Source organism: Chiloscyllium plagiosum, unplaced genomic scaffold (genome assembly GCF_037043375.1).
Source record: "Chiloscyllium plagiosum isolate Xiang-an unplaced genomic scaffold, Cpla_swu_hap1 HiC_scaffold_3, whole genome shotgun sequence".
NCBI classification, from domain to species: domain Eukaryota; kingdom Metazoa; phylum Chordata; class Chondrichthyes; order Orectolobiformes; family Hemiscylliidae; genus Chiloscyllium; species Chiloscyllium plagiosum.
Genome location: NW_028270141.1, coordinates 73,560,227 through 73,580,116, shown reverse-complemented (window position 1 = coordinate 73,580,116; position 19,890 = coordinate 73,560,227).

The following is a 19,890-nucleotide window of genomic DNA, read 5'->3' as shown; positions in this document are numbered from 1 at the left end:
AAATAACATGTCTTTTTATCTTTCTCCACTTTAACAACCATTTTGTCTTTTGCAATGGGCATCTGTCATTGTCAAAAGTATATAAATTAATTCTTCAACATCTTTCAGTTCTGAAGAGTCATACTGGACTTGAAACGTTCACTATCTGTCTGTCTCCACAGCTGCTCCCTAAATTACTCAGGTTCATCAGCATTCTCTGTGTTTGCTTCAGACTCCCAGAATTGGCAGGTCCCAAAGAAATGGTAGCACAGTGAGCACGGACTGGGTCCTGGAGTGATGGCAACACAGTGAGCAAGGGATGGGTCCTGGAGTGATGTCAGCACGGTGCGCACAGGCTGGGTCCTGGAGTGATGGCAGCATAGTGTGCACAGGCTGGGTCCTGGAGTGATGGCAGCACAGTGAACACAGGCTGGGTCCTGGAGCGATGGCAGCACAGTGAGCACAGGCTGGGTCCTGGAGCAATGGCAGCAGAGTGGGCATGGGCTGAGTCCTGGAGCGAGGGCAACACAGTGAGCACAGGCTGGGTCCTGCAGCAATGGCAGCACAGTGAGCACGGGCTGGGTCCTGGAGTGATGGCAACACAGAGAGCATTGGCTGGGTCTGGGAGCAATGGCAGCACAGTGCGCACGGGCTGGATCCTGGAAAGATGTAAGCACAGTGAGCAAGGGCTGGGTCCTGGAGTGATGGCAGCACAGTGAGCACGGGCTGGGTCCTGCAACAATGACAGCAGAGTGTGCACGGTCTGGTCCTGGAGCTATGGCAGCACAGTGAGCACGGGCTGGGTCCTGGAGCGATAGTGGCACAGTGAGCAATGGGCAGGGTCGTGGAGTGATGACAGCACAGTGAGCACGGTCTGGGTCCTGGAGTGATGACAGCAGAGTGAGCACCGGCTGGGTCCTGGAGCGATGACAGCACAGTGAGCACGGGCTGTGTCCTGGAGCGATGGCAGCACAGTGAGCACGGTCTGGGTACTGGAGCGATGGCAGCAGAGTGCGTATGGGCTGGTTCCTGGAGTGATGACAGCACAGTGAGCACAGGCTGAGTCCTGGAGCGATTGCTGCACAGTGAGCACGGGCTGGATCCTGGAGCGATGGCAGCAGAGTGCACACAGGCTGAGTCCTGGAGTGATGGCAGCATAGTGAGTACGAGCTGGGTCCTGGAGTGATGGCAGCACAGTGAGCACAGGCTGGGTTTGGGAGGGATGGCAGCACAGTGAGGACCAGATGGCTGCTGGAGTGATGACAGCACAGTGAGCATGGGCTAGGTCCTGCAGCGATGGCAGCACAGTGAGCTCAGGCTGGGTCCTGCAGCGATGGCAGCAGAGTGCACACAGGCTGAGTCCTGGAGTGATGGCAGCATAGTGAGTACGGACTGGGTCCTGGAGTGATGGCAACACAGTGAGCACGGACTGGGACCTGGAGTGATGGCAGCACAGTGAGCAAGGGCTGGATCCTGTAGTGATGGCAGCACAGTGAGCACGGACTGGGTCCTGGGGTGAAGACAGCACAGTGTGCAACGGCTGGATCCTGGAGTGATGGCAGCACAGTGAGCACGTGCTGTGTCCTGGAGTGATGGCAGCACAGTGAGCACGGGATGGGTCCTGGAGTGATGGCAGCACAGTGAGCACGGGCTGTGTCCTGGAGTGATGGCAGCACAGTGAGCACGGGCGGGGCCCTGGAGCGATGACAGCACAGTGAACTCGGTCTGGGTCCTGCAGCAATGGCAGCAGTGGGTGCACAGTCTGGGTCCTGGAGCTATGGCAGTACAGTGAGCACAGTCTGTGTCCTGGAGTGATGGTGGCACAGTGAGCAATGGGCAGGGTCGTGGAGAGATGACAGCACAGTGAGCACAAGCTGGGTCCTGGGGCGTGACAGCACAGTGAGCACGGACTGAGTCCTGGGGCATGACAGCACAGTGAGCACGGGCTGAGTCCTGGCGTGTTGGCAGCACAGAGAGCACGGTCTGGGACCTGCAGCGATGTCAGCAGAGTGAGCACAGGCTTGGTCCTGGAGTGATGGCAGCACAGTGAGCAAGGGATGGGTCCTGGAGTGATGTCAGCACGGTGCGCACAGGCTGGGTCCTGGAGTGATGGCAGCACAGTGAGCACGGGCTGGGTCCTGGAGTGATGGCAACACAGTGAGCATTGGCTGGGTCTGGGAGCAATGGCAGCACAGTGAGCACAGGGTCCTGGAGTGATGGCAGCACAGTGAGCAAGGGCTGGGTCCTGGATTGATGGCAGCACAATGAGCACAGGCTGGGTCCTGGAGCGATAGTGGCACGGTGAGCACAGGCTGCGTCCTGGACTGATGACAGCACACAGCGTACGGGCGAGGTCCTGGAGTGAAGGGAGCACAGTGAGCATGTGCTGGGTCCTGGAGAGATGGCAGCACAGTGAGCACGGGCTGGGTCCTGGAGTGATGGTAGCACAGTGAGCAAGGGCTGAGTCCTGGAGTGATGGCAGCACAGTGAGCACGGGCTGGGTCCTGGAGTGCTGGCAGCACAGTGAGCACGGGCTGGGTCCTGGAGTGATGACAGCACAGTGACCACAGGCTGAGTCCTGGAGCAATGGCAGCACAGTGAGCATGGGCTGTGTCCTGGAACGATGACAGCACAGTGAGCACAGGCTGGGTCCTGGAGTGATGGCAGAACAGTGAGCTCGGGCTGGCTCCTGCAGCGATGGCAGCACAGTGAGCAGGGGCTGGGTCCTGGAGCGATGGTGGCACAGTAGCACGGTCTGGGTAATGGAGCGAGGGCAACACAGTGAGCACAGGCTGGGTAATGGAGCGATGGCAGCACAGTGAGCACGGACTGGGTCCTGGAGTAATGGCAGCACAGTGAGCACAGGCTGGGTCCTGGAGCAATGGCAGCAGAGTGGGCATGGGCTGAGTCCTGGAGCGAGGGCAGCACAGTGAGCACAGGCTGGGTCCTGCAGCGATGGCAGCACAGTGAGCACGGGCTGGGTCCTGGAGTGATGGCAACACAGTGAGCATTGGCTGGGTCTGGGAGCAATGGCAGCACAGTGCGCACGGGCTGGGACCTGGAGTGATGGCAGCACAGTGAGCAAGGGATGGGTCCTGGAGTGATGTCAGCACGGTGCGCACAGGCTGGGTCCTGGAGTGATGGCAGCACAGTGTGCACAGGCTGGGTCCTGCAGCGATGGCAGCACAGTGAGCACGGGCTGGGTCCTGGAGTGATGGCAACACAGTGAGCATTGGCTGGGTCTGGGAGCAATGGCAGCACAGTGCGCACAGGCTGGATCCTGGAGCGATGTAAGCACTGTGAGCAAGGGCTGGGTCCTGGAGTGATGGCAGCACAGTGAGCACAGGCTGGGTCCTGCAGCGATGACAGCAGAGTGTGCACAGTCTGGGTCCTGGAGCTATGGCAGCACAGTGAGCACGGGCTGGGTCCTGGAGCGATAGTGGCACAGTGAGCAATGGGCAGGGTCGTGGAGTTATGGCAGCACAGTGAGCACGGGCTGGGTCCTGGAGCGATGGCAGCATAGTGAGCACGGTCTGGGTACTGGAGCGATGGCAGCAGAGTGCGTATGGGCTGGTTCATGGAGTGATGACAGCACAGTGAGCACAGGCTGAGTCCTGGAGCGATTGCTGCACAGTGAGCACGGGCTGGATCCTGGAGCGATGGCAGCACAGTGAGCACAGGCTGGGTTTGGGAGCGATGGCAGCACAGTGAGGACCAGATGGCTGCTGGAGTGATGACAGCACAGTGAGCATGGGCTGGGTCCTGGAGCGATGGCAGCAAAGTGAGCTCGGGCTGGGTCCTGCAGCGATGGCAGCAAACTGAGCTTTGGCTGTGTCCTGCAGCGATGGCAGCATAGTGAGCTCGGACTGGGTCCTGCAGCGATGGCAGCAGAGTGCACACAGGCTGAGTCCTGGAGTGATGGCAGCATAGTGAGCACGAGCTGGGTCCTGGAGTGATAGCAACACAGTGAGTACGGACTGGGTCCTGGAGTGATGGCAACACAGTGAGCACGGACTGGGTCCTGGAGTGATGGCAGCACAGTGAGCAAGGGCTGGATCCTGTAGTGATGGCAGCACAGTGAGCACGGACTGGGTCCTGGGGTGACGACAGCACAGTGCGCAACGGCTGGATCCTGGAGTGATGGCAGCACAGTGAGCACGTGCTGTGTCCTGGAGCGATGGCAGCACAGTGAGCACGGGCTGGATCCTGTAGTGATGACAGCACGGTGAGTACGGGCTGGGTCCTGGAGTGATTACAGCACAGTGAGCACGGGCTGGGTCCTGGAGCGATGACAGCACAGTGAGAATGGGCTGGGTCTGCAGCGATGGCAGCACAGTGTGCACGGGATGTGTCCTGCAGCGATGGCAGCAAAGTGAGCACAGGCTGGGTCCTGGAGTGATGGCAGAACAGTGAGCTCGGGCTGGCTCCTGCAGCGATGGCAGCACAGTGAGCACGGGCTGGGTCCTGGAGCGATGGTGGCACAGTAGCACGGTCTGGGTAATGGAGCGAGGGCAACACAGTGAGCACAGGCTGGGTAATGGAGCGATGGCAGCACAGTGAGAATGGGCTGGGTCTGCAGCGATGGCAGCACAGTGTGCACGGGATGTGTCCTGCAGCGAGGGCAACACAGTGAGCACAGGCTGGGTCCTGCAGCGATGGCAGCACAGTGAGCTAGGGCTGGCTCCTGCAGCGATGGCAGCACAGTGAGCATGGGCTGGGTCCTGGAGCGATGGTGGCACAGTAGCACGGACTGGGTCCTGGAGCAATGGCAGCAGAGTGGGCATGGGCTGAGTCCTGGGGCGAGGGCAGCACAGTGAGCACAGGCTGGGTCCTGCAGTGATGGCAGCACAGTGAGCACGGGCTGGGTCCTGGAGTGATGGCAACACAGTGAGCATTGGTTGGGTCTGGGAGCAATGGCAGCAGAGTGCATATGGGCTGGATCCTGGAGCGATGTAAGCACTGTGAGCAAGGGCTGGGTCCTGGAGTGATGGCAGCACAGTGAACTCGGTCTGGGTCCTGCAGCAATGGCAGCAGTGGGTGCACAGTCTGGGTCCTGGAGCTATGGCAGTACAGTGAGCACGGTCTGGGTCCTGGAGCGATGGTGGCACAGTGAGCAATGGGCAGGGTCATGGAGAGATGACAGCACAGTGAGCACAAGCTGGGTCCTGGGGCGTGACAGCACAGTGAGCACGGACTGGGTCCTGGGGCATGACAGCACAGTGAGTACGGGCTGGGTCCTGGCGTGTTGGCAGCACAGAGAGCACGGTCTGGGACCTGCAGCGATGTCAGCACAGTGAGCGAGGGCTGGGTCCTGGAGCGATGACAGCAGAGTGAGCACAAGCTGGGTCCTGGGGTGATGGCAGCATAGTGAGCATGGGCTGGGTCCTGCAGCGATGGCAGCAGAGTGCGCACAGGCTGGGTCCTGGAGTGATGGCAGCACGGTGCGCACAGGCTGGGTCCTGGAGTGATGGCAGCACAGTGTGCACAGGCTGGGTCCTGCAGCGATGGCAGCACAGTGAGCACGGGCTGGGTCCTGGAGTGATGGCAACACAGTGAGCATTGGCTGGGTCTGGGAGCAATGGTAGCACAGTGCGCACGGGCTGGGTCCTGGAGCGATGTAAGCACTGTGAGCAAGGGCTGGGTCCTGGAGTGATGGCAGCACAGTGAGCACGGGCTGGGTCCTGGAGCGATGTAAGCACTGTGAGCAAGGGCTGGGTCCTGGAGTGATGGCAGCACAGTGAGCACGGGCTGGGTCCTGCAACGATGACAGCAGAGTGTGCACGGTCTGGGTCCTGGAGCTATGGCAGCACAGTGAGCACGGGCTGGGTCCTGGAGCGATAGTGGCACAGTGAGCAATGGGCAGGGTCGTGGAGTGATGACAGCACAGTGAGCACGGGCTGGGTCCTGGAGCGATAGTGGCACAGTGAGCAATGGGCAGGGTCGTGAAGTGATGACAGCACAGTGAGCACGGGCTGGGTCCTGGAGTGTTGGCAGCACAGTGAGCACGGTCTGGGACCTGGAGTGATGACAGCAGAGTGCGCATGAGCTGGGTCCTGGAGCGATGACAGCACAGTGAGCACGGGATGCGTCCTGGAGCGATGACAGCACAGTGAGCACGGGCTGTGTCCTGGAGCGATGGCAGCATAGTGAGCACGGTCTGGGTACTGGAGCGATGGCAGCAGAGTGCGTATGGGCTGGTTCCTGGAGCGATGGCAGCACAGTGAGCACAGGCTGGGTTTGGGAGCGATGGCAGCTCAGTGAGGACCAGATGGCTGCTGGAGTGATGACAGCACAGTGAGCATGGGCAAGGTCCTGCAGCGATGGCAGCAAAGTGAGCTCGGGCTGGGTCCTGCAGCGATGGCAGCATAGTGAGCTCAGGCTGGGTCCTGCAGCGATGGCAGCAGAGTGCACACAGGCTGCGTCCTGGACTGATGACAACACACAGCGTACGGGCGAGGTCCTGGAGTGAAGGCAGCACAGTGAGCATGGGCTGGGTCCTGGAGAGATGGCAGCGCAGTGAGCACGGACTGGGTCCTGGAGTGATGACAGCACAGTGAGAAAGGGCAGTGTCCTGGAGTGATGGCAGCACAGTGCGCATGGGCTGGGTCCTGGAGTGATGACAGCACAGTGACCACAGGCTGAGTCCTGGAGTGATGGCAGCACAGTGAGCACGGGATGGGTCCTGGAGTGATGGCAAAACAGAGAACACCGGCTGGGTAATGGAGCGATGCCAGCACAGTGAGCAACGGTTGGATCCTAGAGTGATGGCAGCACAGTGAGAATGGGCTGGGTCTGCAGCGATGGCAGCACAGTGTGCACGGGATGTGTCCTGCAGCGATGGCAGCAAAGTGAGCACAGGCTGGGTCCTGGAGTGATGGCAGAACAGTGAGCTCGGGCTGGCTCCTGCAGCGATGGCAGCACAGTGAGCTCGGGCTGGCTCCTGGAGCGATGGTGGCACAGTAGCACAGTCTGGGTAATGGAGCGATGGCAACACAGTGAGCACAGGCTGGGTAATGGAGCGATGGCAGCACAGTGAGCACGGGCTGGGTCCTGGAGCGATGGTGGCACAGTAGCACGGTCTGGGAAATGGAGCGATGGCAGCACAGTGTGCACGGGATGTGTCCTGCAGCGATGGCAGCAAAGTGAGCACAGGCTGGGTCCTGGAGTGTTGGCAGAACAGTGAGCTCGGTCTGACTCCTGCAGCGATGGCAGCACAGTGAGCACGGGCTGGCTCCTGCAGCGATGGCAGCACAGTGAGCACGGGCTGGGTCCTGGAGTGATGGCAACACAGTGAGCATTGGCTGGGTCTGGGAGCAATGGCAGCACAGTGCGCACGGGCTGGATCCTGGAGCGATGTAAGCACTGTGAGCAAGGGCTGGGTCCTGGAGTGATGGCAGCAGAGTGTGCACGGTCTGGGTCCTGGAGCTGTGGCAGCACAGTGAGCACGGGCTGGGTCCTGGAGCGATAGTGGCACAGTGAGCAATGGGCAGGGTCGTGGAGCTATGGCAGCACAGTGAGCACGGGCTGGGTCCTGGAGCGATAGTGGCACAGTGAGCAATGGGCAGGGTCGTGGAGTGATGACAGCACAGTGAGCACAGGCTGGGTCCTGCAGCGATGACAGCACAGTGCATACAGGCTGCGTCCTGGACTGATGACAACACACAGCGTACGGGCGAGGTCCTGGAGTGAAGGCAGCACAGTGAGCATGGGCTGGGTCCTGGAGAGATGGCAGCGCAGTGAGCACGGGCTGGGTCCTGGAGTGATGACAGCACAGTGAGAAAGGGCAGTGTCCTGGAGTGATGGCAGCACAGTGCGCATGGGCTGGGTCCTGGAGTGATGACAGCACAGTGACCACAGGCTGAGTCCTGGAGCAATGGCAGCACAGTGAGCACGGGCTGGGTCCTGGAGTGATGGCAAAACAGAGAACACCGGCTGGGTAATGGAGCGATGCCAGCACAGTGAGCAACGGTTGGATCCTAGAGTGATGGCAGCACAGTGAGAATGGGCTGGGTCTGCAGCGATGGCAGCACAGTGTGCACGGGATGTGTCCTGCAGCGATGGCAGCAAAGTGAGCACAGGCTGGGTCCTGGAGTGATGGCAGAACAGTGAGCTCGGGCTGGCTCCTGCAGCGATGGCAGCACAGTGAGCACGCGCTGGGTCCTGGAGCGATGGCAGCACAGTGAGCACGGGCTGGGTCCTGGAGCGATGGTGGCACAGTGAGCAATGGGCAGGGTCGTGGAGTGATGACAGCACAGTGAGCACGGGCTGGGTCCTCGAGCGATAGTGGCACAGTGAGCAATGGGCAGGGTCGTGGAGTGATGACAGCACAGTGAGCACGGGCTGGGTCCTGGAGTGTTGGCAGCACAGTGAGCACAGGCTGGGTCCTGGAGTGATGACAGCACAGTGAGCATGGGCTGAGTCCTGGAGCAATGGCAGCAGAGTGCGCACGGGCTGGGTCCTGGAGCGATGACAGCACAGTGAGGACGGACTGAGTCCTGGAGCAATGGCAGCACAGTGAGCACGGGCTGAGTCCTGGAGCGATGACAGCATAGTGAGCACAGGCTGAGTCCTGGAGCGATTGCTGCACAGTGAGCACGAGCTGGATCCTGGAGCGATGGCAGCACAGTGAGCACAGGCTGGGTTTGGGAGGGATGGCAGCACAGTGAGGACCAGATGGCTGCTGGAGTGATGACAGCACAGTGAGCATGGGCTAGGTCCTGGAGCGATGGCAGCACAGTGAGCTCGGGCTGGGTCCTGCAGCGATGGCAGCATAGTGAGCTCGGGCTGGGTCCTACAGCGATGGCAGCAGAGTGCACACAGGCTGAGTCCTGGAGTGATGGCAGCATAGTGAGTACGGACTGGGTCCTGGAGTGATGACAACACAGTGAGCACGGACTGGGTCCTGGAGTGATGGCAGTACAGTGAGCAATGGCTGGATCCTGTAGTGATGGCAGCACAGTGAGTACGGACTGGGTCCTGGAGTGATGACAACACAGTGAGCACGGAATGGGTCCTGGAGTGATGACAGCACAGTGAGCACGGACTGGGACCTGGAGTGATGACAGCACAGTGAGCACGGACTGGGACCTGGAGTGATGACAGCACAGTGAGCAAGGGCTGGATCCTGTAGTGATGGCAGCACAGTGAGCACGGACTGGGTTCTGGGGTGAAGACAGCACAGTGCGCAATGGCTGGATCCTGGAGTGATGGCAGCACAGTGAGCACGTGCTGTGTCCTGGAGTGATGGCAGCACAGTGAGCACAGGCTGTGTCCTGGAGTGATGACAGCACGGTGAGTACGGGCTGGGTCCTGGAGTGATGACAGCACAGTGAGCACGGGCTGTGTCCTGGAGTGATGTCAGCACAGTGAGCACGGGCTGGGTCCTGGAGCGATGGCAGCACAGTGAGCACGGGCTGTGTCCTGGAGTGATGGCAGCACAGTGAGCACGGGCTGTGTCCTGGAGTGATGGCAGCACAGTGAGCACGGGCTGGGTCCTGGAGTGATGACAGCACAGTGAGCACGGGCGGGGCCCTGGAGCGATGACAGCACAGTGAACTCGGTCTGGGTCCTGCAGCAATGGCAGCAGTGGGTGCACAGTCTGGGTCCTGGAGCTATGGCAGTACAGTGAGCACGGTCTGGGTCCTGGAGCGATGGTGGCACAGTGAGCAATGGGCAGGGTCGTGGAGAGATGACAGCACAGTGAGCACAAGCTGGGTCCTGGGGCGTGACAGCACAGTGAGCACGGACTGGGTCCTGGGGCATGACAGCACAGTGAGCACGGGCTGGGTCCTGGCGTGTTGGCAGCACAGTGAGCACGGTCTGGGGCCTGCAGCGATGGCAGCAGTGGGTGCACAGTCTGGGTCCTGGAGCTATGGCAGCACAGTGAGCACGGGCTAGGTCCTGGAGCGATGGTGGCACAGTGAGCAATGGGCAGGGTCGTGGAGAGATGACAGCGCAGTGAGCACGGGCTGGGTACTGGCGTGTGGGCAACACAGTGAGCACGGTCTGGGGCCTACAGCGATGTCAGCACAGTGAGCACGGACTGGGTCCTGGGGCATGACAGCACAGTGAGCACAGGCTGTGTCCTGGAGCGATGGCAGCACAGTAAGCACGGTCTGGGTACTGGAGCGATGGCAGCAGAGTGAGCTGGGGCTGGGTTTGGGAGCGATGGCAGCACAGTGAGGACCAGATGGCTGCTGGAGTGATGACAGCACAGTGAGCATGGGCTGGGTCCTGGAGCGATGGCAGCACAGTGAGCTGGGGCTAGGTCCTGCAGCAATGGCAGCACAGTGAGCTCGGGCTGGGTCCTAGAGCGATGGCAGCATAGTGAGCTCGGGCTGGGTCCTGCAGCGATGGCAGCAGAGTGCACACTGGCTGAGTTCTGGAGTGATGGCAGCATAGTGAGCACGGGCTCGGTCCTGGAGTGATGGCAACACAGTGAGTACGGACTGGGTCCTGGAGTGATGGCAACACAGTGAGTACGGACTGGGTCCTGGAGTGATGGCAACACAGTGAGCACGGACTGGGTCCTGGAGCGATGGCAGCACAGTGAGCAAGGGCTGGATCCTGTCGTGATGGCAGCACAGTGAGCACGTGCTGTGTCCTGGAGTGATGACAGCACAGTGAACTCGGTCTGGGTCCTGCAGCAATGGCAGCAGTGGGTGCACAGTCTGGGTCCTGGAGCTATGGCAGCACAGTGAGCACGGGCTAGGTCCTGGAGCGATGGTGGCACAGTGAGCAATGAGCAGGGTCGTGGAGAGATGACAGCGCAGTGAGCACGTTCTGGGTCCTGGCGTGTTGGCAGCACAGTGAGCACGGTCTGGGGCCTGCAGCGATGTCAGCACAGTGAGCACGGGCTGGGTCCTGGGGCGTGACAGCACAGTGAGCATGGACTGGGTCCTGGCGTGTTGGCAGCACAGTGAGCACGGTCTGGGGCCTGCAGCGATGTCAGCACAGTGAGCACGGACTGGGTCCTGGAGCGATGACAGCACAGTGAGCACAGGCTGAGTCCTGGAGCGATGGCAGCACAGTGAGCACGGGCTGGGTTTGGGAGCGATGGCAGCACAGTGAGGACCAGATGGCTGCTGGAGTGATGGCAGCACAGTGAGCATGGGCTGGGTCCTGCAGCAATGGCAGTACAGTGAGCTGGGGCTAAGTCCTGCGGCGATGGCAGCACGGTGAGCACGTGCTGGGTCCTGCAGCGATGGCAGCAGAGTGCGCACAGGCTGGGTCCTGGAGTGATGGCAGCATAGTGAGTACGGACTGGGTCCTGGAGTGATGGCAGCACAGTGAGTACGGACTGGGTCCTGGAGTGATGGCAACACAGTAAGCACGGACTGGGTCCTGGAGTGATGACAGCACAGTGAGCAAGGGCTGGATCCTGTCGTGATGGCAGCACAGTGAGCACGGACTGGGTCCTGGGGTGAAGACAGCACAGTGCGCAATGGCTGGATCCTGGAGTGATGGCAGCACAGTGAGCACGTGCTGTGTCCTGGAGTGATGGCAGCAGAGTGAGCACGGGCTGTGTCCTGGAGTGATGGCAGCACAATGAGCACGGTCTGGGTCCTGGAGCGATCGCAGCACAGTGAGCCTGGGCTGTGTCCTGGAGTGATGACAGCAGAGTGAGCACGGGCTGTGTCCAGGAGTGATGGCAGCACATGAGGACCAGATGGCTGGTGGAGTGATGACAGCAAAGTGAGCATGGGCTGGGTCCTGGAACGATGGCAGCAGAGTGCGCACAGGCTGGGTCATGGAGTGATGGCAGCACACTGAGCAAGGGCTGGGTCCTGGAGTGATGGCAGCAAAGTGAGCTCAGGCTGGTTCCTGCAGCGATGGCAGCAGAGTGCGCACAGGCTGGGTCATGGAGTGATGGCAGCACACTGAGCAAGGGCTGGGTCCTGGAGCGATGGCTGCACAGTGAGCACGGGCTGGGTTTGGGAGTGATGGCAGCACAGTAAGCATGGGCTGGGTACGGGAGCAATGGCAGCACAGTGAGCACGGCCTGAATCCTGGAGCGATGGCAACACAGTGAGCACGGGCTGTGTCCTCGAGCTATATCAGCACAGTGAGCAAAGGCTGGGACCTGGAGCGATGACAGAACAGTGAGCAGGGGCTGTGTCCTCGAGCTATGACAGCACAGTGAGCACGGGCTGGGACCTGGAGCGATGACAGCACAGTGAGTAAGGGCTGGGTCCTGGAGCGATGGCAGCACAGTGAGCACGGGCTGGCTCCTGCAGTGATGGCAGCAGAGTGAGCCTGGGCTGGGTCCTGGAGCGATGGCAGCACAGTGAGCTCGGGCGGGGTCCTGCAGCGATCGCAGCACAGTGAGCTCGGGCTTGGTCCTGCAGTGATGGCAGCAGAGTGAGCCTGGGCTGGGTCCTGGAGCGATGGCAGCACAGTGAGCTCGGGCGGGGTCCTGCAGCGATCGCAGCACAGTGAGCTCGGGCTTGGTCCTGCAGCGATGGCAGAAGAGTGCGCATGGGCTGGGTCCAGCAGCGATGACAGCACAGTGAGCATGGACTGGGTCCTGGAGTGATGGCAGCGCAGTGAGCTGGGGCTGTGTCCTGCAGCGATGGCAGCACAGTGAGCACGGGCAGGACCTGGAGTGATGGCAACACAGTGAGCACAGGCTGGATCCTCGAGTGGTGACAGAACAGTTAGCACTGACTGGGTCCTGGAGCGATGACAGCACAGTGAGCAAGGGCTGGATCCTGGAGCGATGACAGCACAGTGAGCAAGGGCTGGGTCCTGGAGAGATGGCAGCACAGTGAGCATGGGCTGGATCCTTGAGAGATGGCAGCACAGTCAGCACGTGCTGGGTCCTGGAGAAATGGCAACACAGTGAGCACGGGCTGGGACCTGTAGCGATGACAGCACAGTGAGTAAGGGCTGGATCCAGGAGCGCTGGCAGCAGAGTGCGCATGTGCTGGGTCCTGGAGCGATGACAGCACAGTGAGCACCGTCTGGGTCCTGGAGCGATGGCGGCCCAGTGAGCACGGATTGTGTCCTGGAGTGAAGGCAGCACAGTGAGCACGGGCTGGGTCCTGGAGTGATGGCAACATGGTGAGCACGGATTGCATCCTGGAGTGATGGCAGCACAGTGAGCAAAGGCTGGGACCTGGAGCGATGGCCACACAGTGAGCACGGACTGTGTCCTGGAGTGAAGGCAGCACAGTGAGCACGTGCTGGGTCCTGGAGTGATGACGGCACAGTGAGCACAGGCTGGGTCCTGGAGTGATGGCAGCACAGTGAGCATGGGCTGTGTCCTCAAGTTATGACAGCACAGTGAGCACTGGCTGGGACCTGGAGCGATGACAGCACAGTGAGCATATGTTGGGTCCTAGAGTAATGGCAACACAGTGAGCACGGGCTGGGACCTGGAGCGATGACAGCACAGTGAGCATATGTTGGGTCCTGGGGCGATGGCAGCACAGTGAGCAACGGCTGGATCCTGGAGTGATGGCAGCACAGTGAGCACAGACCGGTCCTGGAGCGATGGCTGCACACTGAGCAAGGGCTGGTTCCTGGAGCAATGGCAGCACAGTGAGCACGGGCTGAATCCTGGAGCGATGGCAGCACAGTGAACACGGGCTGGGTTTGGGAGCGATGGCAGCACAGTGAGCACCAGATGGCTGCTGGAGTGATGGCAGCACAGTGAGCACGGACTGTGTCCTGGAGTGAAGGCAGCACAGTGAGCACGTGCTGGGTCCTGGAGTGATGACAGCACAGTGAGCACGGGCTGGGACCTGGAGTGATGGCAGCACACTGAGCAAGGGCTGGGTCTGGGAGTAATGGCAGCACAGTGAGCACGGGCTGGGTCCTGGAGCGATAGCAGCACAGTGAGAACAGGCTGGGTCCTGGAGCGATAGCAGCAGAATGAGCCTGGGCTGGGTCCTGGAGTGATGACAGCACAGTGAGCACGGGCTGGGACCTGGAGTGATGGCAGCACACTGAGCAAGGGCTGGGTCTGGGAGCAATGGCAGCACAGTGAGCACGGGCTGGGTCCTGCAGTGATAGCAGCAGAGTGAGCCTGGGCTGGGTCCTGGAGTGATGGCAGCACAGTGAGCACGGTCTGGGTCCTGGAGTGATTGCAGCAGAGTGCGCATGGGCTGGTACCTGGACTGATGACAGCTCAGTGACCACAGGCTGAGTCCTGGAGCAATGGCAGCACAGTGAGCACGGGCTGGGTACTGGAGCAATGGCAGCACAGTGAGCACGGGCTGGGTCCTGGAGCAATGGCAGCACAGTGAGCACGGGCTGGGTACTGGAGCAATGGCAGCACAGTGAGCACGGGCTGGGTCCTGGAGTGATGGCAGCACAGTGAGCAAGGGCTGGGTCCTGGAGTGATGACAGCACAGTGAGCACAGGCTGGGTCCTGGAGCGATGGCAGCACAGTGAGCTAGGGCTGGGTCCTGGAGTGATGGCAGTACAGTGACCACAGGCTGAGTCCTGGAGCGATGACAGCACAGTGAGCACGTGCTGGGTTTTGGAGTGATGGCAGCAGAGTGCGCATGGGCTGGCTCCTGGAGTGATGGTAGCAGAGAGCGCATGGGCTGGGTACTGGAGCAATGACAGCACAGTGAGCACGGGCTGGGTCCTGAAGCAATGGCAGCACAGTGAGCACGGGCTGAGTCCTGGAGCGATGAAAGCACAGTGAGCACAGACTGGGTCCTGGAGCGATGAAAGCACAGTGAGCACGGGCTGGGTCCTGGAGCGATGGAAGCACAGTGAGCACGGACGGGATCCTGGAGCGATGGCAGCACAGGGAGCACAGGCTGGGTCCTGGAGCAATGACAGCACAGTGAGCACAGGCTGGGTCCTGGAGTGATGGCAACAGTGAGCACGGGCTGGGTCCTGGAGTGATGGCAGCACAGTGAGCACGGGCTGGGTCCTGGAGCGATGGCAGCACATTGAGCACGGGCTGGGTCCTGGAGTGATGGCAACACAGTGAGCAAGGGCAGGGTCCTGGAGCGATGGCAGCACATTGTGCACGGGCTGGATCCTGGAGTGATGGCAACAAGGTGAGCACGGACTGGGTCCTGGAGTGATGGCAGCACAGTGAGCAAGGGCTGGGTCCTAGAGTGATGGCAGCACAGTGAGCACAGGCTGAGTCCTGGAGCGATGACAGCACAGTGTTCATGGGCTGCTGACATCACTCCAGGACCCAGACTGTGCTCACTGTGCTGCCTTCACTCCAGGACCCAGTCCATGCTCACTGTGCTGCCATCGCTCCAGGGCACAGCCCGTGCTCACTGTGCTGTCATCGCTCCAGGACCCAGCCCGTGCTCACTGTGCTGTCATCGCTCCAGGACCCAGACCGTGCTCACTGTGCTGTCACGCTCGAGGACCCAGTTCATGCGCACTCTGCTGACATCGCTCCAGGACCCAGACCGTTCTCACTGTGCTGTTATCGCTCCAGGACCCATCCTATGCGCACTCTGCTGCCATCGCTCCAGGACCCAGACGGTGCTCACTGTGCTGTCATCGCTCCAGGGCCCAGCCCATGCCCACTGTGCTGTGATTGCTCTAGGATTCAGCCGGCGCGCATTTTGCTGCCATCACTGCGGGACCCAGCCCGTGGACACAGTCCTGTCATCACTCCAGGATCCAGCCCTTGCTCACTGTGCTACCATCACTCCTAGAACCCAGCCCATGCTCACTGTGCTGCCATCACTCCAGCAGCCATCTTGTGCTCACTGTGCTGCCATCACTCCCAAACCCAGCCCGTGCTCACTGTGCTTCCATCGCTCCAGGATTCAGCCCGTGCACGCTGTGCTGCCATTGCTCCAGGAACCAGTCCTTGCTGACTGTGCTGTCATCGCTGCAGGACCCCGCCCGTTCTCACTGTGCTGCCATTGCACCCAGTAACCAGCCTTTGCTCACTGTGCTGCCATCACTCCAGGACCCAGCCCGTGCACACTGTGCTGCCATCACTCCAGGACCCAGCCCGTGCTCACTGTGCTGCCATCACTCCAGGACCCAGCCCGTGCTCACTGTGTTGCCATCACTCCAGGGCCCAGCCCGTGCTCACTGTGTTGCCATCACTCCAGGATACAGCCCGTACTCACTCTGCTGCGATCGCTCCAGGACCCAGACCATTCTCACTATGTTGTCATCACTCCAGGACCCAGCCCATGCACACTCTGCTGCCATCGCTCCAGGACCCAGACGGTGCTCACTGTGCTATCATCACTCCAGGGCCCAGCCCGTGCTCACTGTGCTGCCATTGCTCCAGGACCCAGCAAGTGCTTACTGTGCTGTCATCGCTCCAGGGCCCAGACGGTGCTCACTGTGCTATCATCACTCCAGGGCCCAGCCCGTGCTCACTGTGCTGCCATCTCTCCAGGACCCAGCCCATGCCACTGTGCTGTCATTGCTCTAGGATTCAGCCGGTGTGCATTCTGCTGCCATCGTTCCAGGACCCCGCCCTTGCTCACTGTGTTGCCACTCTTCCAGGACCCAGCCCGTGTCCACTGTGCTGCCATCGCTCCAGGACCCAGCCCGTGCACACTGTGCAGCCATCGCTCCAGGATCCAGTCCGTGCTCACTGTGCTGCCATCACTCCAGGACCCAGCCCGTGCTCACTGTGTTGCCATCACTCCAGGGCCCAGCCCGTGCTCACTGTGTTGCCATCACTCCAGGATACAGCCCGTACTCACTGTGCTGCCATCGCTCCAGGACCCAGACGGTGCTCACTGTGCTGCCATTGCTCCAGGACCCAGCAAGTGCTTACTGTGCTGTCATCGCTCCAGGGCCCAGACGGTGCTCACTGTGCTATCATCACTCCAGGGCCCAGCCCGTGCTCACTGTGCTGCCATCTCTCCAGGACCCAGCCCATGCCACTGTGCTGTCATTGCTCTAGGATTCAGCCGGTGTGCATTCTGCTGCCATCGTTCCAGGACCCCGCCCTTGCTCACTGTGTTGCCACTCTTCCAGGACCCAGCCCGTGTCCACTGTGCTGCCATCGCTCCAGGACCCAGCCCGTGCTCACTGTGCAGCCATCGCTCCAGGATCCAGTCCGTGCTCACTGTGCAGCCATCGCTCCAGGATCCAGTCCGTGCTCACTGTGCTGTCATCGCTCCAGGACCCAACCCATGCTCACTGTGCTGGCAGCAGTCCAGGACCAAGCCCGTGCTTGCTGTGCTGTCATTGCTCCAGGACCCAGCCCGTGCTCACTCTGCTGCGATCGCTCCATGACCAAGTCCGTGTTCACTGTGCTGCCTTCACTCCAGGATCCAGCCCGTGCTCACTGTGCTGTCATCGCTCCAGGACCCAGCCCGTGCTCACTGTGCTGCCATCACACCAGGAACACGCTCTTGCTCACTGTGCTGCCATTGCTCCAGGACCCAGCCCAGGCTCACTCTGCTGTCTTCACTCCAGGACTCAGCCCAGGCTCACTCTGCTGCCATCACTGCAGGACCCAGCCCGTGCTCATTGTGCTGCGATCGCTCCAGGACCACGCACTTGCTCACTGTTCTGCCATTGCTCCAGGACCCAGCCCAGGCTCACTCTGCTGTCATCACTCCAGGACTCAGCCCAGGCTCACTCTGCTGCCATCACTGCAGGACCCAGCCCGTGCTCACTGTGCTGCGATCGCTCCAGGACCACGCACTTGCTCAGTGTGCTGCCATTGCTCCAGGACCCAGCCCGTGTTCACTGTGCTGCCATTGCTCCAGGACCCAGCCCGTGCTCACTGTGCTGCCATTGCTCCAGGACCCAGCCCAGGCTCACTCTGCGGCCATCACTGCAGGACCCAGCCTGTGCTCACTGTGCTGCCATCGATCCAGGATCCAGCCTTTGCTCACTGTGCTGTCATCCCTCCAGGACCAAGCCCGTGCTCACTGTGCTGCCATTGCTCCAGGACCCAGCCTGTGCTCACTGTGCTGTCATTGCTCCAGGATCCAGCCCTTGCTCACTGTGCTGCCATCACTCCTGCACCCAGCCCATGCTCACTGTGCTGCCATTGCTCCAGGACCCAGCCCGTGCTCACTGTGCTGCCATCACTCCAGGACCCAGCCCGTGCTCACTGTGCTGCCATCACTCCAGGACCCAGCCCGTGCTCACTGTGCTGCCATCACTCCAGGATCCAGCCCTTGCTCACTCTGCTGCCATCACTCCAGGACCCAGCCCGTGCTCACTGTGCTGCCATCACTCCAGGACCACGCACTTGCTCACTGTGCTGCCATCACTCCAGGACCCAGCCCGTGCTCACTGTGCTGCCATCACTCCAGGATCCAGCCCTTGCTCACTCTGCTGCCATCGCTCCAGGACCCAGCCCGTGCACACTGTCCTGTCATCACTCCAGGACCCAGCCCTTGCTCACTGTGCTGCCATTGCTCCAGGACCCAGCTCTTGCTCACTGTGCTGCCATCACTCCAGGATCCAGCCATTGCTCACTGTGCTGCCATCACTCCAGGGCACAGCCCGTGCTCACTGTGCTGCCATCACTCCAGGGCCCAGCCCGTGCTCACTGTGCTGCCATCACTCCAGGACCCAGCCCGTGCTCACTGTGCTGCCATCACTCCAGGACCACGCACTTGCTCACTGTGCTGCCATCACTCCAGGACCACGCACTTGCTCACTGTGCTGCCATCACTCCAGGACCCAGTCGGTGCTCACTGTGTTGCCATCACTCCAGGGCCCAGCCCGTGCTCACTGTGCTGCCATCGCTCCAGGACCCAGCCCGTGCTCACTGTGCTGCCATCACTCCAGGACCACGCACTTGCTCACTGTGCTGCCATCACTCCAGGACCCAGCAAGTGCTCACTGTGCTGCCATCACTCCAGGATCCAGCCCTTGCTCACTCTGCTGCCATTGCTCCAGGACCCAGCCCGTGCACACTGTCCTGTCATCACTCCAGGACCCAGCCCTTTCTCACTGTGCTGCCATTGCTCCAGGACCCAGACGGTGCTCACTGTGCTGTCATCGCTCCAGGGCCCAGACTGTGCTCACTGTGCTGTCATCGCTCCAGGGCCCAGCCCGTGCTCAATGTGCTGCCATCTCTCCAGGACCCAGCCCATGCCCACAGTGCTGTCATTGCTCTAGGATTCAGCCAGTGTGCATTCTGCTGCCATCGCTCCAGGACCCAGCCCATGCCCACAGTGCTGTCATTGCTCTAGGATTCAGCTGGTGTGCATTCTGCTGCCATCATTCCATGACCCCGCCCTTGCTCACTGTGTTGCCACTGCTCCAGGACCCAGCCCGTGTCCACTGTGCTGCCATCGCTCCAGGACCCAGCCCGTGCTCACTGTGCTGCCATCACTCCAGGATCCAGTCCGTGCTCACTGTGCTGTCATTGCTCCAGGACCCAGCCCTTGCTCATTGTGCTGCCATTGCACCCAGTACCCAGCCCTTGCTCACTGTGCTGCCATCGCTCCAGGACCCAGCCCGTGCTCACTGTGCTGCGATGGCTCCAGGACCCAGCCCATGCTCATTGTGCAGCCATCGCTACAGGACCCAGTCCATGCGATGGCAGCACAGTGAGCATGGGCTGGGTCCTGGAGCTATCGCAGCACAGTGAGCACGGGCTGGGTCCTGGAGCGATGACAGCACAGTGCGCACGGGCTGGATCCTGGAGCGAAGGCAGCACAGTGAGCACAGGCTGGATCCTGCAGTGATGGCAGCACAGTGAACACGGGCTGGGTCCTGGAGCAATGACAGCACAGTGAGTACGGGCTGGATCCTGCAGTGATGGCAGCAGAGTGAGCACGGGCTTGGTCCTGGAGTGATGACAGCAGAGTGAGCCTGGGCTGGGTCCTGGAGCGATCGCAGCACAGTGAGCACAGGCTGTGTCCTCGAGCTATGACAGCACAGTGATCACGGGCTGGGTCCTGGAGCGATGACAGCACAGTGAGCATGGGCTGTGACCTCGAGCTATGACAGCACAGTGAGTACGGGCTGGTCCTGGAGCGA